This window comes from Podarcis pityusensis, assembly GCF_964106645.2.
Source record: "Podarcis pityusensis genome assembly, chromosome: 1".
NCBI lineage: Eukaryota > Metazoa > Chordata > Lepidosauria > Squamata > Lacertidae > Podarcis > Podarcis pityusensis.
Window position 1 is genome coordinate 92719568 of NC_138028.1, and position 21753 is coordinate 92741320.

The 21753-nt window shown below is 43.5% G+C and overlaps 1 protein-coding gene across 9 annotated transcripts in view; it reads right to left on the reverse strand.

The window, feature by feature from the left end:
* SEMA5B (semaphorin 5B) overlaps positions 1–20900 on the reverse strand; it is a 355160-nt gene extending 334260 nt beyond the window's left edge. For 3 of the 9 annotated variants that reach the window (XM_081006118.1, XM_081006111.1, XM_081006119.1), the window contains exon 1: positions 18119–18475. The gene's annotated coding sequence lies outside the window, so the exon portion shown is untranslated. Of the gene's footprint in view, positions 1–17597; positions 17880–18118; positions 18476–19618; positions 19884–20266 lie in introns of those variants that run through there. The other 6 variants (XM_081006116.1, XM_081006110.1, XM_081006115.1 and 3 more) reach the window with 5 other exon arrangements.
* Positions 20901–21753: the final 853 nt, after the last annotated feature.

A 21753-nucleotide genomic window follows, 5' to 3' on the forward strand; every position in this document is an offset into this window, starting at 1 on the left:
AGACTGAAGGCATCCATAAAATGTTCAATTGCTAGAAACAAGTGTTAGGAAAGTGCTGGTATTGGTGGCTTTTGTTCAGCTTGGAAGAGTGGGCCCGAGGTAGCCAAAGATATGTGAAGTTGCTAATGGTTCTGGTCGTCACTCTCATATGGGAAATGCAGGTGTCACTCTGATTTTTAACCTTAAGGACTAGGAGGATTGGAATGGCCACATACGTGCAGATCACAGAACAGCAAAGCTGGAATGCTTATCAATAACCCTTCCAATTTTGCTGTCTCTTATTGTACATAGCACCACAGAGCAATAATCAGAAAAAAGTATAGCCAAATCTAGAGAGGTTTTTCTAATGCAGCGTCACCCAGAAAAAGGTAAACGTGAAAAAGGAGCAGTGCATGCTGGGTAGAATCCAAGGTAGCCCTTTCCAGTTTGCAACGCAGAGAGACGTCAAATGCATTTCAATTTAATTTGGTGCTATGTTAAAAACAAGGTATGAAAAGCTCATTCCGCCCACAGTCCTGTCATCTATTATCCTCCTTCAGTCGCTGCACAATGCACCACAGCAGACAAGGGATAGGACAGGAAACAGACAAGGTGACTCCTGACTATCTGGTCAGTGAATCAGGGTATTTCAAAGTGCACATTCCAGTGTCCAGGTTGCAGGGCAGCAGCACTAACCCACTATGGGAATTAACGTCTGTGAATACCACAGTACACTATTTGACAGCCAATATTTAACTGGAACTGCGCTGAAAATGCCAAGCGACAGAACATAACTGCTCATAGTTGGCTAGGTGTCAGGGGTCACACAGTCCAGCCCCTGAACCGAGACAGCATCACCAAACATCTCTAATACATCAGCCAGGTCCTCTGCTCCTGCAACTCATTCCAGAAAGATTATTACAGACAGTTCCTTTTGTTCTTCTAGCCTACTCCCATTTGTTGGCCATGTCCGGCTTTAACAAGCAAAGCATTTAACCTTTTTAACATTGCTAGTAACAGGTGCCAATGAGCTCAATAAAGCCACACTGGAATCATTCTTACCTAACTGCAAAATCAATTCCACCTGTCACAAAGTGGTAATAGCTGCTTCTGCAAATGTGCAGCATGCTCTGTTACTCTTTACCCTGACCCAGAATCTCTTATAACACACACAAAACACACACACACACACACAGACAGACAGAATTTACTGTAATGGAACACTTTCTGTGTGAGTGCATTCCAGTTCACTGTTGTTATTGCTTCAAAGGCTTTTGTATGCATTTCTTTTATACAAAGAAATAGCCGCTGCAGTGATGTATACTCTGGATGCGCCTCTAAAGCACAGACTGCATCTCAGAACCTCGCAAGCCCTAAATGTGAAGTGTAAGTGGATAAGGAAGGGTGACATTTGTTTCCTCTTCTCCCACCCCTGGGCCCAAGATCAGTCTGCCTAGCTTGCTGCAATTTCTTGCCTAGTAGGGTTGCCAATGTTTGACCCAACACATGCAACAGTGCTTCAGCACTGTTATTCTTTGTTAAAATATTACTATAATACAATTTCAAAGAAAAAGTGGTTTACATAAAACCAGACAGTAAAAATCCTATGTAAAAAGTTGAAAACAGGCATCAAATAACTATTGTGGAAAGATGTATTCTTAACCACAGCTTTCTGCCTGCCGATCACTGCAGAATTGGGTGATGCTGAAGGCCAAAGAGGAGGTCTGTTGGCAGCCCTACTAACTTGATTATAGTAAGTGGATTGGAGAAAAGAGCTACGGCTACCACTGTACTTTGAAGCACAGCACTGGACATCTTAGTAGCATTTTGGTTTCTACCTTTTACTTATGAGAAAGGAAGCGGCACAATTCACAGTGACAAAGAGCCTCTGCAATTCGCATTGCTCAGTTATGACTTCCATATGAAATCCCTGGATGCCAAATGTCAAAGTTTCCAGAATTATGTAGAGTTGTTCAAAAATCACACCAAAAAAAATTCACCCTCCATTTAAGAAACTGTTCACAGATGGGCAAAAAGGTCTATCCATTCAAATTAGGGTAAGGATCGCTCGCACACCAATTTGGTTCTCTGACACCACAATGCAACCCAATCTTGACAGCTTCCTTACAATAGTGTGCAGCCAATTCTGTCTTTACCCTGGATCCAGCTTTGCCTCATAACCAATAAAGTGGTGCTGTTTTTATTGTAATTATTGGAATGTTTTAAACACATTTGTTATATGCATATAGCTTTAATTCTATTAATGTTTAATTGCTTTTTAATTATTATTATTTTCTACTTTTTTAGTTACTCTTTTTACATTTGTAAGCTGCCTTGAGTCCCATCAGGTAAAAAGGCAGGTTATAAATATATAAAAAATAATTAAAATATAAGTAAATAAAATGTAATGCAGCCAATGTGACTGAATTTCACTGCCTAATCTGAACCCCGATTGGCTGGGATTATGTCAGGGAGCCACCAATAATTTTTTTCAAAATGGTTCCAAAGTAGACAATGAACACATGGCAAACCACAGAAAAGGTATAAGCCGGGGGTGCATGAGAAGAGAAATATACTGCATCATTCATTCATTCATTCATTCATTCCATTTACCGTATATCCCACCCTTCATCCTGAAAGAGCCCAGAGAGGCAATGAACACTCAGGCAGCACAAAAAAGCCTCAGGAGGCCCATGATGTGAATCGTGCTTCCTCATCAGTTTATAGGATGCTATTGTCCCTCTTTGAATAACAACTTAAAGTGTTTTTAAACACTGCTTGGAGATCCTCAGACTGTGAATGCATTAGTGCAGTCCATTATTTGGCAACAAGAGGAAAAAATGACAGCCTTCACTCTGTGTGCTTATTATCTAACCCTCAAAGAAGACAACAAACCCTAACAACTGCTGCTCCCCACCAACTTGTTTATTCTGCTGTTTATTAAACAAACAAATACTAGGAAATCAGGTTACACCAGAGGAATCCACTGACTCTGAGAACAAATATGAATTATGGATCAACACAAATGCTACATATTCAGTAGATTACATTGCACTTGCTGAAGGATATACGTGTGCTAAAGAAAACTAGTTCCAAGCAGGGTTTTAAACTAGTGGCAAGGTCAGGAAGGAGCTGGAGTGGAAATATCTATTATCCAAGCAACTAGTCAGGTATGATATTGGAGAGGAAGGGAGCATCTACATTCATTCATTTGTTTTATTTAGCTCCCACCTTTACTCCAGGAGCTCAATGTAGCAAATATGGTCCGTCCGTCCCGCCACCCATTTTATCCTCACAACAACCCTGTGAGGTAGGCCTGGCTAAGAGGCAGTGACTGGCTCAAGGTCACCCAATGAGCTTCATTATGAACTCTGGTCTCCAAGGTCCTAATCCAATACTATAACCACTGCACCACAAACGTCAGGATGAACATGCGCTCAACAAAAAGACAGAGAGGGCAACTAATGTAAACAGAACCTGACCACTCCAGGTACAGTGCAACAAATAAAACAGGCAGGGGGACTACCTTTTCAGTAATGCAAGTTTTGCAACTTAAAATACCTGCACGGCACATATTCAGCAGGCAAACCTTCCCTATCTCAGCACTGTATCTCTACACTGGCAGAGGAAGAGGACTGCGCGGGGAGTGCACCGCCCCCGGCAGCGCAGTTCCGGCAGGGTGCCATTGCAGGTGCCCCCCCCACACACACACACTGGGCGGCATGCCCCCAAAGGCGGCACGCTCCGCCCCAGGACGCGCCCCACTCCCCTGCGGGCACCGTGCCCCACCCCTCCTGCTCTCTGCCCCCCCCAGTGCCGAAGCATGAAGCTCCGCCACTGTATCTCCATGTTTTCAGAAGCATGTGATAAAGATGAGGTCGAGTCTTTCACAACAAGTTGTTTTAAGGAAAGAACTGACCACAGCTTCAGCTTTTTCAAAAAAGCAACATTAAGATTTCTTAGCAGCCTGGGTTAAGTGTGGAGGGTGTGATAGTTAGTGGATGTTCCTTAAAGTAAACTTTGCTAAGGAGATGGTTTCTTGGTATACAGAATTTCTCCAGAATGGGAAACTCACCAGAACTTGGAACCTTCTCTTCAATCTCCAAATCCCCTACCCCAAGCTAATGGAAGAGGAGTTGATGTAAGCTATCTGTGGGTGCGCAGCAGCGTTCTCCAACTGGGTGATTCCAACTCCCATCAGCCCCTGCCAGCATGGCCAGAGGTCAGGAGCTGTAGTCCAGCAACAACAGGAGGGCACTAATTTGGGGAAGTGTGAAGCCTGGAAAGAGCAGCTTGATGAAACATCACAATTTTATCTAACATTACTATGGGAGACAGACTATAAACACCACATAAACAGGTTCATCAAAAGGTGGCTTTCATTTACCATGTCTTGCAACAGCTATTACCAGTGTAATATTCAAACATAAACTTCCTCCTCTTCATTACAAATTCACTCTCTCCCCTCTTTTCCCCTTTTATTAGCCTGCTAGCTTACTTTTTACATGAATGTACATGTCTGTACAAGTTTACAGAGAGGTATATATGAATGTACAATTAGATTTTAAGTAGAATAATAAAAACAGAAGCAGCAGTTTGAGGTAGAAGTAAAAGCGAGCTTGGAGTCAAGAGCTGAGAGCAGCTTAGGGGGCCAAGTGCCTCTCTACGAAGAGCCAATCTGAGGCAGGAGATCTGCTACCCAGTGGAAGTGTTTTGCCTCTCCCTCAATATGCAACTTGTGCTTGTATATGTGAAGAAACCAAGTAGAACAAAACTGGTCCTGCTAGCTAGGGATGATGGGAGTTGTAGTCCAACAACAGCTGGAGACCAACGTTTGAGAAACCTTTGGCTGATGGCTATTTGGAGGCAGTAGAACAAGAGAAAGCAGTTTGAAACACCAAAGGCATATCTAGACTACAAATTTAGATTGGTCTGATACCAGTCTAGTTGTCATGATTTCTCCCAAAGCATCCTGGAATATGAATAGTAAGAAGTCCCTGATGAAGTTGTCCAAACCAGTCAGCCCCTCTCCCCCACTACTGTATAAGCAGAAGCGCCCTTGGAAAAATAATAAGGAATTAAGTATGCGACATACAACAATAGGGGATTGGGCTAGTTGACCCTCATGGTCCCTTTCAACTCTATGATTCTATGATAGGATGCAGCCACATGGGAACAGAAATAGCAATGGTATACTATTAGTTGAAGTGAAATAAATCAACCACTAGGGGTCTCTCAGCTGTACAGAAGAGCACAGCATGGTTATTAATAATCAAGGCAGAGCCCACTGTGCATAAGCATGCGCAGTAAATGTTAAAATAATTAAATTGTGGAAAAATATTTGTAGCTTGGTTTTAAAGAGAACTAAGGGTGATTTACCAGCATGACATGCAACTGAACAAAACTGCAACTTTTGAAAGAGACAATTAAAGGCCTTATTCATATATTTTTAAAAATTACCAAAGCGTATGATAGCTCGTCTATCTAGTAACGAGGCACATTACTACCGTTCTTTGGAGATAGGTAGGTAGGTAGGTAGGTAGGTAGGTAGATGGATGGATGGATATATGTCTATGCTGAATTAACAGTGCATTTGCTATCGTAAACAACACAGATTCACCTGAACAGAAAATAACTCCAGTTATATTGTTCCACCAAACTAAAAAGGCACGATTCCTTTCCACAGTTGACTGAAACCAGGCCTCTGTTAATCCTCCGCCACTGATCCATGGGCAGCCTTGAGCAAATCACTTAAGCTGCTATTACTTCCCCTACTTTTCCCATCTGTAAACATTAGTCCTAGGGGGATTTAACTAATGTCAGCAAACAGCTTGAGCAAAAACAGCCGAAAGCATATTTCATTTAGGCAAGAGAACTCAGACATGGCACCACAGGAATTTGTATATATAAAAAAGTTTCTGTCATCCTCGCTTTGAACACTGCAACAGAAAGTTAAGTTGGGACTGAGATGAACCACCAGCCACCTTTAAAGAAGCTTACATCTCTGCTCTTTGCACTTGCCTTACTTTCCTTGGCAAAGGTTGCAGCAGCCAAGTCAAGCATTCCTCACTGGTTATTTACCAGCAGACACCAGTATCCTGAACAACCCAACACAGCCTGGCTTTGTGTCTATAGCAAACCCACATTTTCCTTTTGATGTGTAGAGCAGAGATTGAGCTCCTTCATTTTTTGGCTCCCAGGCCCTTTTCAAAGTGGCAAAACTACTAACCGGACGAATAGCCTTCTCCCCTACATGCTCACTTTCTAGGTGTTGGGGAGATAATTCACATGGAGGAACTTTCACCCATATGGTCCCAACTTCAACTGTGAAATGGCACAATCCAGACCAGGTCAGGGACTGGAAGGTGGAGTCCTCTTCATCAGATAGAGATGAGGACTCCAAACCTGAAGGGCATGGAGCCTATAGGTGCTATAGGAGCCTATAGGTGCTGCTAACCCAAAGAACATGTGGGGTTAGTACCCCCTGCCTGGCCTGAGGATGAGGCACTGCCATCCTCGGATTCCACTGCAGCATACCCTGGAAGACCTGAGCCTCCACTGCAGTAGGAGACTACTAGAGAAGGCTGGGCCCAGTGTCTGAAACTCCCATTGTTCTAGGTGCATTTTACGACAGGGAATCTCATGAGCACAAGCAGTATCTGAGCTCTGGGCGCAGTACTATGCCTAAGATTTTCAATTAAAACTGTAGAGTGGAAGGAAAGGACCTTTTTCTGCCTCTTCACTTCCAGCTACTCTCTGAAGACTGGGAAGAGACCGTCTTAAGAATATTAGGGGGGTTGGGCAGGGGAAGGACTAGACCATGTGAAAAATAACATTATTATTCTGCTGTTGCACCCACAAACTAGGGTTAAGGTGCCATTTAGCTCCTAGTTTCACATCTCAGTTTCTAACACTGGCTGGGCCGAATCTTGCAGCACAATTTGTGCTGACCATCAGGCTGCACCTGTTGCCATTACTATACAAGGGCTCAGTTTCAACTTGTTCCTTTAAGAGTGATTTCTGCCTCTCCCAGAGTCCTGCTTAGGCTCTACCTGGTGTCCTGCCTGAACCTTCCCTTGCCTTACATCATGGCTGCACCACGCCACACCGCAGAGCAGCACAGGCACAAGTTAAGCACAAACTCAACAACAACTAGACTCGGCAACACTAGCCCTCCCACCAGAGGGAGGAACTGTAGCTCAGTGGAAGAACAAATGCGTTGCAAGCAGAAGGTCCCATGCTCAATCGTATGGAGTTAAAAGGTCCAAATGGCTGGTATTATGAAAGGCCTCTGTCCAAACCCCTGCAGAGAGTAGGGCAAATAGACCGACCTCATATTCTAAGACAGCTTCTTCTCTTCCTTCCTGGCAAATCTAAAATTATGTTTTGCATAGTGTGAATCTGCAGTGGTCCTTTTTTAAAAAACACAAATAAGTGTTGTTATTGGACCTGTGCAGCTTGCGAATGCATCTGCAGTTTCTGTTCTGTGAAAGGCAAAGTTTTGAGTGAAATATCCTACCACATCAATCTGCTTTGAAGTGCTTCCTACAATCATGATAATCTGTTCCAGAAGCTGGTCATGAGGAAAGCACCATTTCGAAGCAGCATATGAAGCGTTCTTCCAAATGCACTTTCTGCTACACCTCAATGGCAAACATGCCATGGCTCAACTTGCTTTTCATCTGGCTCGGCTGCTCCGATAAGCCTGCAATTTTTCACGATCTATTGGCTTTTAATTATGTCTCTCAACCCAGCATAACCAAGCGGTGTGTTAGCTTTGCCATTGGAAATAAACAGAAGATGCCTAAATTACTTCAGTACATTTTAAACAGATGCTGGCTGGCTGCATGCTTAGATGTAAAAATGGAAATTATATCTAAAGTGGCCAGCTCGCTAGTATTTGTTTATTAGTCCACCAGAACCAAGTATGGATCCAATATAGCTCAGGTTAGGCTGCAGAGACAGACGGTAGTTTTTCAGAGAATTAAAGATAGTTTAAAAATAAGAAGCCTCTAATAATTAGGTTTTGCAGGTTTTCGGCTAATCCAAAAACCTGCAAAACCAGGTTCAACAGACACAACAATGGGACAATTAAATGTGTATTGGTCATATTGTAAGTGATGCCTCAGTCAAACCACTTTCATCTTTTTAAAGTAAGCTACTTTTCCATCCTCTCATCACCAAGTGCATAGGGAAGTACAGTGAACATGAAAATTGCACAGGATTATATTTTAAAATTATGAATATATAATAATATAATAATTTACAATATCAGGTGGCAAATGTCACCCTCATTTATAAATTATACTTGCTTATTTTATCCACCCTTCTGCTAAAATAAAAACCTTTCCAACAATATGAAGAATAAGATAGTTATCTTTACAGTAGCAGTAATTATCACCCATCCTTCACCAGGGAAACTTGCAACAATATAAAATATAGTGCTTTAATAGCACTTCCATACATCAGAAGACTACATCCAGGACCGGGCAGTGCATATTCAATAAAATGGCGGGAAATTATGTGTAAAGAGCAGTCCCTTGGGTTCAAGCTTTTCGTCCTCTATTCAGAACTTAGCCATTGTTGGCAGCAGCAGATACCCTTTGCTCCTGATGCATAGTCCTGCTGGTTACGATCATCTTGTTCTGTAGAGATTTAATTTGGATGATAATACAACCTGACAGCGCCAATACATGAGATGGGATAGGACTTTTACAGACCCTGGTGTCCCATAATACACTGCAGGCTTGTGGGGAAGCATCAGTACATTGAGTTCCACTTCTTTCTCTGCTGGGCTTTTAGAACGGGTCCCACACACGTGGCAGGCTCTAGGTGAACAAGAGGGTGGCTCATCACCAAGAGAAACATGGCAGAGTAGTGGGAAGTGCAGTGGAAGGCAATGAAGTTCAGGGAGAGAGAGAGACTGGCTGAAGGGTGGAGAAGGAGAACATGGAAATCATGACGCCACAGAACTGAGAAGGAAAATGACCATGAATGTGTATGCAGCGGAGTGCTATGAGGAAAGGATCAGGTTGGAGGAAGCACAGGAAGAGTGAAAATGGAGCCCTAGTAATATGCTCCAAGAACCAAAATGGCAACCTGACTTTTTTGTCCTATTGTTCTTTGGAGTATTTTAGAGTTCTGGGTGCCTCTGAATTTGAACTCTACCACCGTAATTGTTCTCAGACAGAAACGGAAGGCAGCACACTATTGCCGGGCCTCTACAAATTAACTTGCTCCATCTATTCAGTGCCATCATTACCTGGGAAATTGTGTCCAAATGAAGAATCAATAAATAAATATGAAGAAGAAATTTAAAGAAAACAAAGTGCCATTAACATTGCAGTAGTATAATGAACTCATAATTCTCAAAGGCAATGCAGCGAAGCCTAGCCGTACAAGGCAACTCCAAGATAAGTAGGTTTGAACCGCTCATTCCAAATCTAAGACGTTTCAGTATTTCAAAGACATATTAGAGAAAGCAAACACCAATTAAAATACTATGTTGTATTTTCCTGGTGCTGAACCACACCATACAGCTAGCAAGTTACTCTTCAAGGGAAAATACTATATTTGTTATGAGCCCAAATGCTGGAATGTAATAATATACAGTGGTAACTCGGGTTACAGACGCTTCAGGTTACAGACTCTGCTAACCCAGAAATAGTACCTCGGGTTAAGAACGTTGCTTCAGGATGAGAACAGAAATCGCGTGGCGGTGGCGCAGCGGCAGCAGGAGACCCCATTAGCTAAAGTGGTACCTCAGGTTAAGAACAGTTTCAGGTTAAGAACGGACCTCCAGAACGAATTAAGTTCGTAACTTGAGGTACCACTGTATCAGCCACTTTTATACAGATCAAGAACCACCCAAGCCATCTGTAAAATGAATTTGCCAACTTTTGCAAAGCCTTTTGGGGACTATGAAAAAAAATGCCACAATAAAATTATCCCACATTACCACTTTAAACCCTACCCTCTAATTTTCTTCAGTAACGTAAGCAAAAAGGCACACCACGTCTCATCCCTAAATTAAGTGTTAATTCAAGTATGTACCTAAGTCAATTTGGAGGTCAGAGCTTGCCAGCAACTGCATAAGCCAAGCCATATCTGATCAGATATAACCACAAGGAAGGGAAAGATAAAGAGGAAGCACAACTTGCTCTTCTACTTCTGTGGCCCACTGTATATGAACAGATGATCATGCGGGACAACTACATCTCTTTAGATTGTAAATGGAGGGTTACTTAACTGAATGGTTCTCACCTCCCCTGTACATCAAACAAGGACACCTTGTCAGGTGACTGCTTATCATTGCATATCTGCAGACAAAGCAAAGGAAAATATCTATATGCAAGATAGACTACCTATGGCCCTCCAGTTGTTGACTCCGACTCCCATAAGCCCAGCATAGTCAATATCAAGAATGATGGGTGTTGCTTCCCATCCTTGAGATAGTGGCATAGTAAAGCAGCAATCGAAGGACAAGAGAATTTAAGCAATGCAAAACCACATGTGTTGCTGATTGCCTTTTCGCCCAACAGCTGCAGCTGGTTATTGCATTTTCATGGTTATGATATTTTATAGATATTTATGTGTTTTATTTATTGGATGTACTTTGCTGTTCTATTATACTGTGCATCACCCTAGGCTCCATTGGGAGGAAGGGTGATTCAGAAATGAAGTATATGCATTGGTAAATGAAAATATGAATGGGGAAATCCTGAAGTTCATACAACTGCTTACAAGTCCCCCACCACCACCACAAGAAACCAGGGGAGATGCAGAGTACATCTGAACTAGATAAATATCATAAAAACTAACTTTTGCCGCAGCTACCTTTGCAGTTCATTTAGGGAATAGTCAATTGTAGAAAGCAAAAAGGCTGGGAACTAACTTGGAATATTGTTGTAAGGTGTTATTTAGAATAATTATCTATTCACTGTGAAGAAGAGTACAATTCTTGGAAAGGAAGGAATGCTGAGCCTCTTGCATTCCAGCAGTAAAGCTTGCACTGACCAGGACAGGACAGAATCAGAGGCTTGCTTTTTGCAGAGTTGATCCCTCTCTGCTTACTTAGAGGGACGGGAAACAAATTAACAACAGGTACGTACTGTGTTTGAAATTCCAGCTAGACATTGCAAGAGCAGAGTGCAACCCTTCCAGGCATGATAAATGATAAGCGCAAGGGCAGCTGTACCACACTGCAATACCTTTGAGAGGCACTCAGGTAGTAAATCAGGATAATGAAAATTAGACGGCTGCAGCTTCTGACCCATGCATGGGCAGAGCCCCTGTGTGCTGCTAAAGTCCTCACCCCCCCCCCACTACCTCCCACAAGCCAGAACAGGCAGACTCCAGCTGTTCAGTAAAAATGCACACTTAAGATATCCAGGTAGTAGCTTGCTTTATCACCATTCCTTGACAAGGAGGTCTATCAGGGGATAGCGCATTCTGTTGGGCTGAAAGGTAGACACAGGAAGACCAGATTCAAACCCCCATTTGGCTCATTGTTTGGCATTGGGCAAGTCCTTCCCTCTCAAGTCTTGGCTGCCCATTTGCAAAATAATAATATTCATAGACGTCACCCCGAGAAACCAGGCATAGAGACTGTAAGTCACTTTGCTCTGTGAAGTTGCTATAAAGGCTATGAATGATAACAAGAGGCCACTGCTTATCTATGTCATGTGAAAGCAGCGACAGGGGTTGTGCAAATGACACAAACATCCTCTTTCCATGCCTCTAGGTCCCACGCAAAAGGGGGGAAATTCACACATTTCCATGGAAGAAGCTTAAGCTCCATCAGCAGGGGGAGAAAACAACTGAGAACACTAAATTGAAACTTACTGGAAGGATGCTAGTGTGATGCAAAATATATCGCTTGGTGAGAAAGCAATCTATAGCCAACAGTCCTGAGAATTCAGGCTAGTGTGAGAACAGTTGTTTTCTTTCCTGTATGTCGCCTTGGGTGTTACAAGGTCATAAATATGAAAAATGAACGCATGAATTAATAATTACATACAAGCTCAGTGACTTCAGATGTTCTATTTTGTAGAAATAGAAAGCACGAGTCTCTGAAATTCCTGTTCCTCTGCAGCAAGAGAACTATTGCGCTTCTGGGTTTCCCATGGGCACCTAACCTGACCGTAGCGGGAACAAAAGCAAAAAGCTGGACCCCATGTTGTGACAGTCTGATAGCAACTTATTAAATTTCCCCTGTAATGTCATCAAGACAGTTCTAACTTCAATTACATCCATGATGTAATTTTTGCTGAAAATGCCAAAATGAGCTTTGAATATATGGAGAATTCCAAGTTCTCAGTTTGGTATATTAAAATTAAATCCGACTATAAAAAAGCTGCTTATCTGTGGGAAATAACTTTTCTTTCCTGTTAGACATATGTTTACTCAGCTCAGATTTCAAACGTCTGACCAGTAAATTCTTTGAAATTACAGTCTCTGTGTATGTAGATCAACCCAAGTCGAAGAGAGTGTGCACTATATTCTTTATTACCCTTTATGCATTCACCTAGGAGTAGGTTCCTCCATTCATTCCAGAATTTTTAAAGTGGAGTCACTGGATTCTGCATCAGGATATTTCCAGATCCTGTTTCACTCTCTCATACTGTTCACTGCTAGTCCATGGCATGCTCTACGCAAGAGTCACCAACACAGCACCCAGGGGCACCATGGCATATGGGATGGCCTTCACTGGCACCCCCAGGCAGAGACTCCAGACTTCAAGCTTTCATCTTCCTTTTTTAAAGAGTTAAGTCTCTACCCACCCCAGATAGCAAGTTATGAAGAAATGTGTGCAGAAACCTTTCTAAGAGTGGCATCAGAGCTATGATTGATAAGTGAGTTGCTTGGACACCAAGCAACAGGAATCCCTGGAGTCCTAAATATCTGCAGTTTCCTCTTCGCCTTTACTGCACTTTTCCTGCTTCTTTCTTATCATCTAGTCCTTGGGATCTCCATAGTTTGTCGTCTCTTCTCCCCTAGCAACCAGGATGCATCTTTTCTGTGGTGGGTTTGCTTATAAGTTATTTTTTTGCCAATACAGCTCCACAATCAGTATTCCCTCAAAAAGGCTAATGCAAAACACAGGGAGTACAGAATGGCAGCCTAGGTTTTGGTTTAGGGTTGGCATTGGGCAAAACTGGGCACTTTTGCCCTTAACAGACTGTATGGCAGGCAGAAATTAAACAGGCTTAGTGTTTTCTAATATGGAAAAGTTTCACCATGATTGTAGTCTAATTTTGTTTTATGCCATGTTCCACACAGCAGCCATGTTGTGTTATGCTATGCCCTCATAGCAACCATTTTGTGACTGGCTCCCACAGTACTCTCTCATAATTCAGTAGTGTAGATGCCTACTGGTCCAAAAATATGTTGACCCCTGGGCTTAGCAAAGAGAACAGAGACCCAGGAGGAAGAATGAGACAGCCACTAACAGCCTTCTAGAACAAATGAACTAGTAAAAAACCAACCTAAAGCAAAACCAGAATCAACATGGCCACCATTACAAAACCCAAGAAACAGAGGAGGCCTTCTTTATGCATATGTCCTTATGGTCTGATCATAAATCCTGTAAATCCTGTGGGGGAAAACAATGAGGATACCTACCCTGACTTCAATGCACTTTGGATCAGGCTTGTGTAGAGCATCTCAGAGTAAATATTATAGAAAAGCTGAAGATACACTAAAAGTAAACAATGAAAGCAGTCCCAAGGTTTTGACAAGGCCCTCTCAGGATGTGAAATCCAAAAACTAATCCTGTAAAGTTGGGCAAGTGAATTGCATTTAATAAAACACTGTGTCTGATGAAGAAAGCCTGGAGTTTGCCAAAGTTCAGCATTCAAAATAAGACTAGCAAACAGATTTATTTTTACACACACATACACCAATACACTTTCAATTTTCCAAGCTGTTTGTACCACAGATTTGTGAAATATTTGCTTGCATAATAAGAATAATTGTTATTGTTACTCTGTTGGTAAAGAGGGAGTTAAACATTTAAATGCACTTTAAGGTTTGTAGGGGAGGGAGATAGATCAGTAGTGCTTGATCAATAACATCCTGCTAGGCTGAAATTAAATGAGTTCTCAAAAGATGCTAAGGACAAAAGAACAAAACATTCATTTCTCTTTCTAATGTGAAAAGAAATGATAGAAATTATGTGGAAGATAATTTATGAACAGACTAAATTGAGGGTTTTGTTCTGCGTTCTTGCAACCCAGTCCACACAGCATTTTAACCAAGGATTTAAATGAGTTTATCGTGAATTTTTAATGCATATTTACTCAACACACAAACCCTCTTGCCTTCAGTGGTGTTTACTCCCAGATAAGAGATGTAGGATTGCAGTCTAAGTCCATGACTACCTACAAAAATACTTTTTCTATGGTGGCAACTCATACTGTACTGTATGTGGAAAACTCTCTACCCCCAGTGCTTAGGTTACCTTCCCTTTTATTTAACAAAATATATCTACTGCTTACTCAACAGAAAAACTCTTATGCATTTGATTACTACATGAGTAGGCAAACTAAGGCCCGGGGGCCGGATCCGGCCCAATCACATTCTAAATCCGGCCTGCGGCTGGTCCAGGAATCAGCGTGTTTTTACATGAGTAGAATGTGTGCTTTTATTTAAAATATATATCTGGGTTATTTGTGGGGCATAGGAATTCGTTCATTCCCCTCCACAAAAAATGTAGTCCAGCCCCCCACAAGGTCTGAGAGACAGTGGACCGGCCCCCTGCTGAAAAAGTTTGCTGACCCCTAGATTAAAATGATTAAAAATACCAATAAAAGCAAACATTAAAAACAACCTGATGTATTTTTTGTCAAATTACATCAACCTGATGTATTTTTTGTCAAAATACAGGTATCAAGATGAATATAGTGGTGGTGCCTGCCTATTTCCTAATGTCAATAGGCAGGGGGCTACCACACTAAAAGATCAATTACTTGCATGTGCATAATGGACATCGCATGGCACTTGTAGAAGTGTCTGTTCCACAGACTGAAAGAATCAAGTGGGAACATAAAGAGTGAGCTTCACTAGCAAAAATCCCATTTTTAAACAAGCTTTTGATTCTGCTGCTGCTGAACATATTGATTTTATTTGCTGCTGTTTTTAGCTTTTCCATTTCTGTAATCAGCAGTAATTTCTCCCTTACAAAACAAACTAATGTCTTCATTGTATAACTTTTTACACAGATGAGCAGTACTATTAAAATAAAAAACATGGGCCAAGTGAGATCATCCAAAAATCATAAGCCAATAATAGGATCTGCACGTGTTATTCAATGTTTAAGATGGAATACATACACAGACACTCAAAAGATGGTAAAGGTGCTGTTTGATGCTGCCCCCTTTTGCCAAGCAAAGTCAACAGCCTAGATTTCCACTAAAACTTTTCACAGTCGGTATATCTTTTTCACAGCAAAACGTGTTCAAGGAAAATGATGAAACCCCAACAGATCTCCAGACAAAGTTTGTCACGCATTTATCAAGCTTTGCAGAAGTGCGAGCTGGTGATGCACTCATAATACACACACCTGACGACAGATGGTAGCAGAAATTCAAGGATATGGGACTCCACAGTGTTCATTCTGCTTGAGTGCCAAAGACCACAGTAACTCTGAAAAACAAGGCCACACCTTATGTTCTAGAATCAGCAGCCTGTCATATATGGGAATAAGGAGCAATCCCTGAACACAACAGTGTGTTAAGTATGAGCAGCCTGGCAATTCTTAATGCAAACTTCAACAACGGAATAAATTGTTCTCGAAACTAAAGCCACCAGAACTTGTTGAAAGCATTTTTGCACAACATCTGATGGTACTACCAAGTTATACCCCAACCCAACAAGGAATGTCAGGACAACAAACAACAAATACATCTGGAATGATTATCATAATAAGAATAATACCACCGCTGCTGACTGATCCAACACTCAAGGCTTTAAACGCATACGCTCCCCTGCCTGATCTGTTTTACAGTGGTACCTCGGGTTACATACACTTCAGGTTACAGACTCTGCTAACCCAGAAATAGTGCTTCAGGTTAAGAACTTTGCTTCAGGATAAGAACAGAAATCGTGCTCCGGTGGTGCGGCAGCAGCAGGAGGCCCCATTAGCTAAAGTGGTGCTTCAGGTTAAGAACAGTTTCAGGTTAAGAACGGACCTCCGGAATGAATTAAGTACTTAACCTGAGGTACCACTGTACTCTGCAGAGTCTATTAATCATACAATCCAATCTGAAAGAGGAGGGGAAAGTTTCAGTCAGAAGGAAAGAAACATGTGATTCAAGAGGAGGTTGAAAAAAGAAGCAGCTATTTAAAAACCCTGAGTAACTTGCTTAAATATCAGCAGAATTATTCACCTCCCACCCCAGTCTCTCTGCAGTTGCCAACTAGAATACTCTTCTTGCCTTGTAGATCAGACATATGAAGGAAGTTTAACTCCTCCACAAGCAGTTCTGTGATGGGCACAACTCACCAATTCTATAGATTCCCTTCCCCTAAAATATCAAGAACTAGCTAGAACCCTTTTTCTTCCAAGGCACCCCACACCCTTCCATTCAATAACCAAATATTTAGAAAGAGATGGGGAGGGAGGGAAAGACATGATAGCCAGACTTCAATCTCATTCAACTGGATGCCTTTTCTGCCTGCAGTTCAATCAATGCCATGAAAAAGAGGAATTAATTGAGGGAGGGGGGCAGAAACAAACTTTGCCTTCCAGTCAGAACATGATCTTGTGGGGAATTAAAAAAAAAAAAAAATAAGCATGATTTTGGAACGGAGGCTTCATTACACCATTTTGTCCCGTCCTGTCCCCCCCCCTCCCCAACAAAATCCACAGAGAAACCAAGTGCTGAAAGTCCACATGCCTGGAAACTGAGCAGAGTGAGGATGGGATGGATTTTGTTTTAAAGTGCAAGGATGGATTTCTAAATTCAAAGTTGCATGGTATAAACCTGTGCAGATATGGATCTTCACACTTTGCCTCCCTCCCACCTCCACTCCTGTCCCAAACAAGCAGGCGTCAAGAATTTGCTGCAGGAGAGAGCTGTCAGGCTCTTAAATGTTCTCTTACAACTCACCCCCTCCTGCTTTTTAGTAGAAACATTCTGAATGAAGTAGCACACCAATGCAGCAAGTGGAAGGAACAGTTAAGAGATCTAAATCAGCAACTTTAAATAAAAATAAAAGTGACAAGGGAAAGAGGGTGCATGTCTTGCATCTACTAAGATCTGTTTGGACTTAGGATTTTCCCCTCCTTCTATCCGCTCCCCTTCCTCTTATTTCCAACAATGCATAAAACCAGAGAGCCCTGCAAGCTTCTCGGCTTCCCTCTCTCCCCTCCGCTTTTGATCTTCATCAGGACGTGAGCAGAAAGTTAATGGGCCACCCCTACCACAAAGGCAAATTACCACGTGAACAAAAACAGAAAGAAAAGAAAAAAATAATATATTTTTCTTCTCGACAGACCCTTCGCTCCCAGGCATCCCACCCTGCAATGTAACCCCCAAGCTATCTTATTGCTTACAACCCCCACGAATGGAATGGGAAGGGGGGGAGAGATTTAGACGGAATCAGGCAACACTAACCGAGCTTTTAGTTAATTTCCTCTTCAGCGTCTCAACTGCTTGGAGACCACCCCTGGTTTCCACAACCGCCGCTAAAGCCGGGGGGGGGGCAGGGAGTGCGCGGAGAACAGAGGGACGTCAGGGGACCCCTTAACCTGGTACACTGCACGTTCAAGACTACAATGCACCCCAGAAGCCATTAAGACAACAAACAACAGACCACCACGGCCAGCCCGGCTCCATTCCCCTTGTGCTTTTGCTGCTAAAGGGGACTAAAACAGACGAGGCCACGCAATGAAGCAAAGCTTTTCTTTCAAACTCGCTCTTCAAACAAAAAGGCTTTGCGTCTCCATCCTTCTGCCGAGGCAACTACACCTCCCTCCCTCCCCGGACTCCTCCCCCCTACCCCCCACAACTCCAAGTTCCTAAACTTTGCAACTTCTTCATGCACGTCGAATGCGGAGGGTGGGTAGCATGTTTTAAAATATTCTCCCCCCTCGCGTGCATGCCACCACTCACACAGTGGACGCGGTTCGACTTACCCTTTGTTTGAGGTCTCCAGGGCGATAGAGCTTTTGCAAACGTTCACACGCACATCTTTACACTGAAGGAAATTACCGCGGCTGCAGACGTAATACGGTGGGGGGGGGGGTCGCGCAGAAGATCCCAGGAAAACAACAGCCCTCGAGGAAGCCCAGCGAATCCTACAAGCTGCCGTGGGGGCCTCCTGAGTCCCGATGACCGCCAAGCAAGTAGGGTCCGCTGCGAACTGCAGCCGCCTCGGAGTTTCGGCTTGAGTCCACCCTCCTTGTTTCCCTTCTCTCTTTCTGTCCCCCTCTCCCTTCCAGCCAGGAGCAGTCCAGGCTCCTATCAGAAACGCTTCAACCCTTTTCCATCAGGAGGGGAGGAGACGGAGACGCTGGGGAGGGGAGGAGGGAGGGAGCAAAAGGGGCTGCCAGCTCTCACTCTGCGCTGATGTCAACTAACCAATTCAAGAGTTAACAGGGCACTTATTTACGCGCAGCTCCCCACCAACAACCCTGGTCGTGGGAATTAAGATATATGCCGAAGCTTGATAATGGCTCTTAAAGAAATCCGGCCAGCGCCTCTTTGGGAAATAACGTTTGGGGATCTTTTTGAACTCTGTTTTGAGTGCATGAGATTTTCATCAGTTTTTCTCACCCCGTTTACATCCCAGAACGATCGCTTATACCGAATCTGATTTACCGACCGCGTGGTTTGCCGCTGTTACTACCCCACCCCCGTTCCCGCGCCTGCCTTGCCTGTATGGCAAGCCCGACAGTACGAGTTGCCTTGCAAATGCATGGATGTTCTGTGCTGGGTGATTTACAAAAGGGCAAATGACCAAGGACAGAAATACAAAGGGAAGCGGGGGGGGGGCGGGAAGAAGCAGGCTACGAAATGTGCATTTTCTTTTAATTCCTTAAGCGTGGGGTATTATTCGAAATCAGAACTGATATAGCTAGGGAGAGAACTGCTGCTGCTGCTGCTGCTGCTGCTTCCCGGGGAGAAACCGGACTGAGATGGCGGGGGAGAAGCGTTTGGAGACTGTGAGAAGGCGGCTTGAAAGAGCAAGGAACTTCCAGCGAGTGGAAACTTGAGCCCTTGTAAAATAAACAGAAGATCTTTGCCCTGTGATCGCCTTAAAAGCAACAGCAAACGCTGCCCCGGAGCTATCCACACTCTTTCCCCCACCCTTCAGTGTATGGGCAGGTGGGGCAGTGTTGCAATCCCACGGATAGCAGAAAGCGCTGAAGAGCTCGGCTTGCAGCAGAAACGTGGACCGTAGAGGGCAGTAAGGGGCTAATTAAAGAGACGCCTCAGCCCACCCCTACCTCTTAGGTCAGATTTGGAGGTGCGGTATTAGAGAGACGAGTCAACCCCTTTAATGGAACGATTAGAAAATCCATAGGAAGAACACCCAAGCGCGCGCACACAAAAAGCATCGATAAGTAAAACAAAAAAAACGCCCATTTGCAACGGAGAAAATATATATTTGCAGCACAGAAAAAACTGTGTACCTTGCTCTGGGCATCGTGCCTAGGGGGCGCTTGGGAAGCAGCGAAGAAAACAGGCTCCTGTCGCCGCCCCTCCCGGACAATGTGCGAACAGATCCCGAAATCATTTCCACTTGGAAGTCAATTGTGTTGGTTTCAGAGAAACTCGCTTCCAATTTTTTAACGTGTTTTGATGGCTACAATTCTGCGAACACTTACGCGAGAGTAAGCCCACCCCCCCCCCCGGGGAACTCAACGGGGTTTTACTTCCGAACAGAATCATACCATTATAGAGTTGGAAGGGACCCCGAGGCTCATCTAGGGCAACGCTCCCCACCTGAGTCTCACAGTTGTGCACATTTTTAAAGCTGTAATCCCAGGCACGCTTGATTTGGCTTGCAAATCCTCTCCCGTCGTTTCAGCCCTTGGTGCTACATAAGCCTGCATTGCTTGCATACGGACCCATCCGAATATAACGCATCTCTGAGGGAGCCTTGAGGAGCAAAGCCAGCCTCTCTGCTGCTGCTGCCACCTTTTGAAAACAAGCCGCCCTACAGCGCATAGAAGAGAATGGAGGAGTACAGTTTGTTGCGCCCCACACATTCCAGAGATATCGAATGGAAAACATTCGCATTATAAAGGTCCATTTGCGGCAGGGGGGACCCTAGTCACAGTAAAATGGTCCACTGTTTAAACTGGGGGGAGGAGGGCGGAAAGACCTTTTCCAGCCGGAGATCAGCCTCCCCTTCCGAGGAACCACCGAGGGCGCCATGCTAGCGGTGGGCGGAGCCAAAGGCAAAAGTGGCGGGAACAGCAAACGTAAATCTCACCTCTTATGCTTCTACTCACACGCTGCTCCCTGTTCTCCATCCAGTAGAAGCAAGAGACAGAGTGAGAGTTCAACGACACCTTCCAGCCAGACAAAAAACATTCAGGGTGCAGAAGCAAGGGGAGACTTCTGGCGACCAAATAGAGATGCCTGGAAGACACATTTCTTCCTCAGGCGTACAGTTTCCCACCCCTGGGAAGGAAAGCTGAATGCCACTCTTATTTGGTTTTTCCTCAAATGGGTTGTGGGGGTACACTTCTTTCTCACCCACTTGTTTGCAAATGCCACTGCCTCAGTTTCTCCATAAGTTTGGAATAATAGTGACCTTCATGTGGTGCCTTGGCTATGAAGTTTACATATGACCCCTGGCTCCAATCCAGCAGAGAGTTATGTGCATTTAAGCCATTTAGGTAACAATCCTAAACACACTTAACTAGGAAGTAAGACCCTTTGAATTTGCTTCAAAGTAAGCATGCATAGGATTGTTTCATGGTACAATCTTGGGCAGGCATGGCCAAACAGCCCTCCAGATGTTTTGGGACTGCAATTCCCATCATCCCTGACCACTGATCCTGTTAGCTAGGGATGATGGGAGTTGCAGTTCCAAAACATCTGGAGGGCCAAGTTTGGGGGTGCCTGATCTTGGGCATGCCTACCATGGGCATAGCCAGGATTTTTGTTATGGGGGCAGGCCTTTTGTTACGGGGGGGCAGAACCTCAGTTTTTTATGTATTTTACTGAATTTTATTGATGTTGCCCCTCCCTACCCCCCTAGCTACGCTCATGATGCCTACTCAGAAGTAATCCCTAATAGGTTCAATGCGGCTTACTTCCATGTATGTGGGTAAAGGACTGCAGTCTCGGTGAGCTTACCCATCCCCTGTGCTAGAATGTGACGTACTAGTACATTTTTTTAAAGTCTCTGACCCATTTTTATTCTTTATTCACTTATATTTATGTGTCCAGGAATCAAAATGTTTAAAAATAATCCATTTAAGTTTAATAATCACAAAACTTTAAACCTGCTGAATTGGGGGATTTCACCCATAATTTTGCTTATTGATCACTTTGTCCCAGTTAATTCTGCACAATAAAACAATCAACTCAGCTTCATTAACTATGCACCCTCAAATCAGTGAAGTATATTTTTGCTGTGTTCTTAAGCTGTTATCTGTACCTTCCTAACGCTGCTTGAAGCAGGCAATTAAAAACCCTATTACAACCTGGATAACAAGTGCAAATAATAAAGCAAAATGAGTGCACTGTGCTGTAATCAATTTGCTATGTGTTATTTTTAACAGTTTCTTCAAGCGTTGCCATTTAAAAGGCA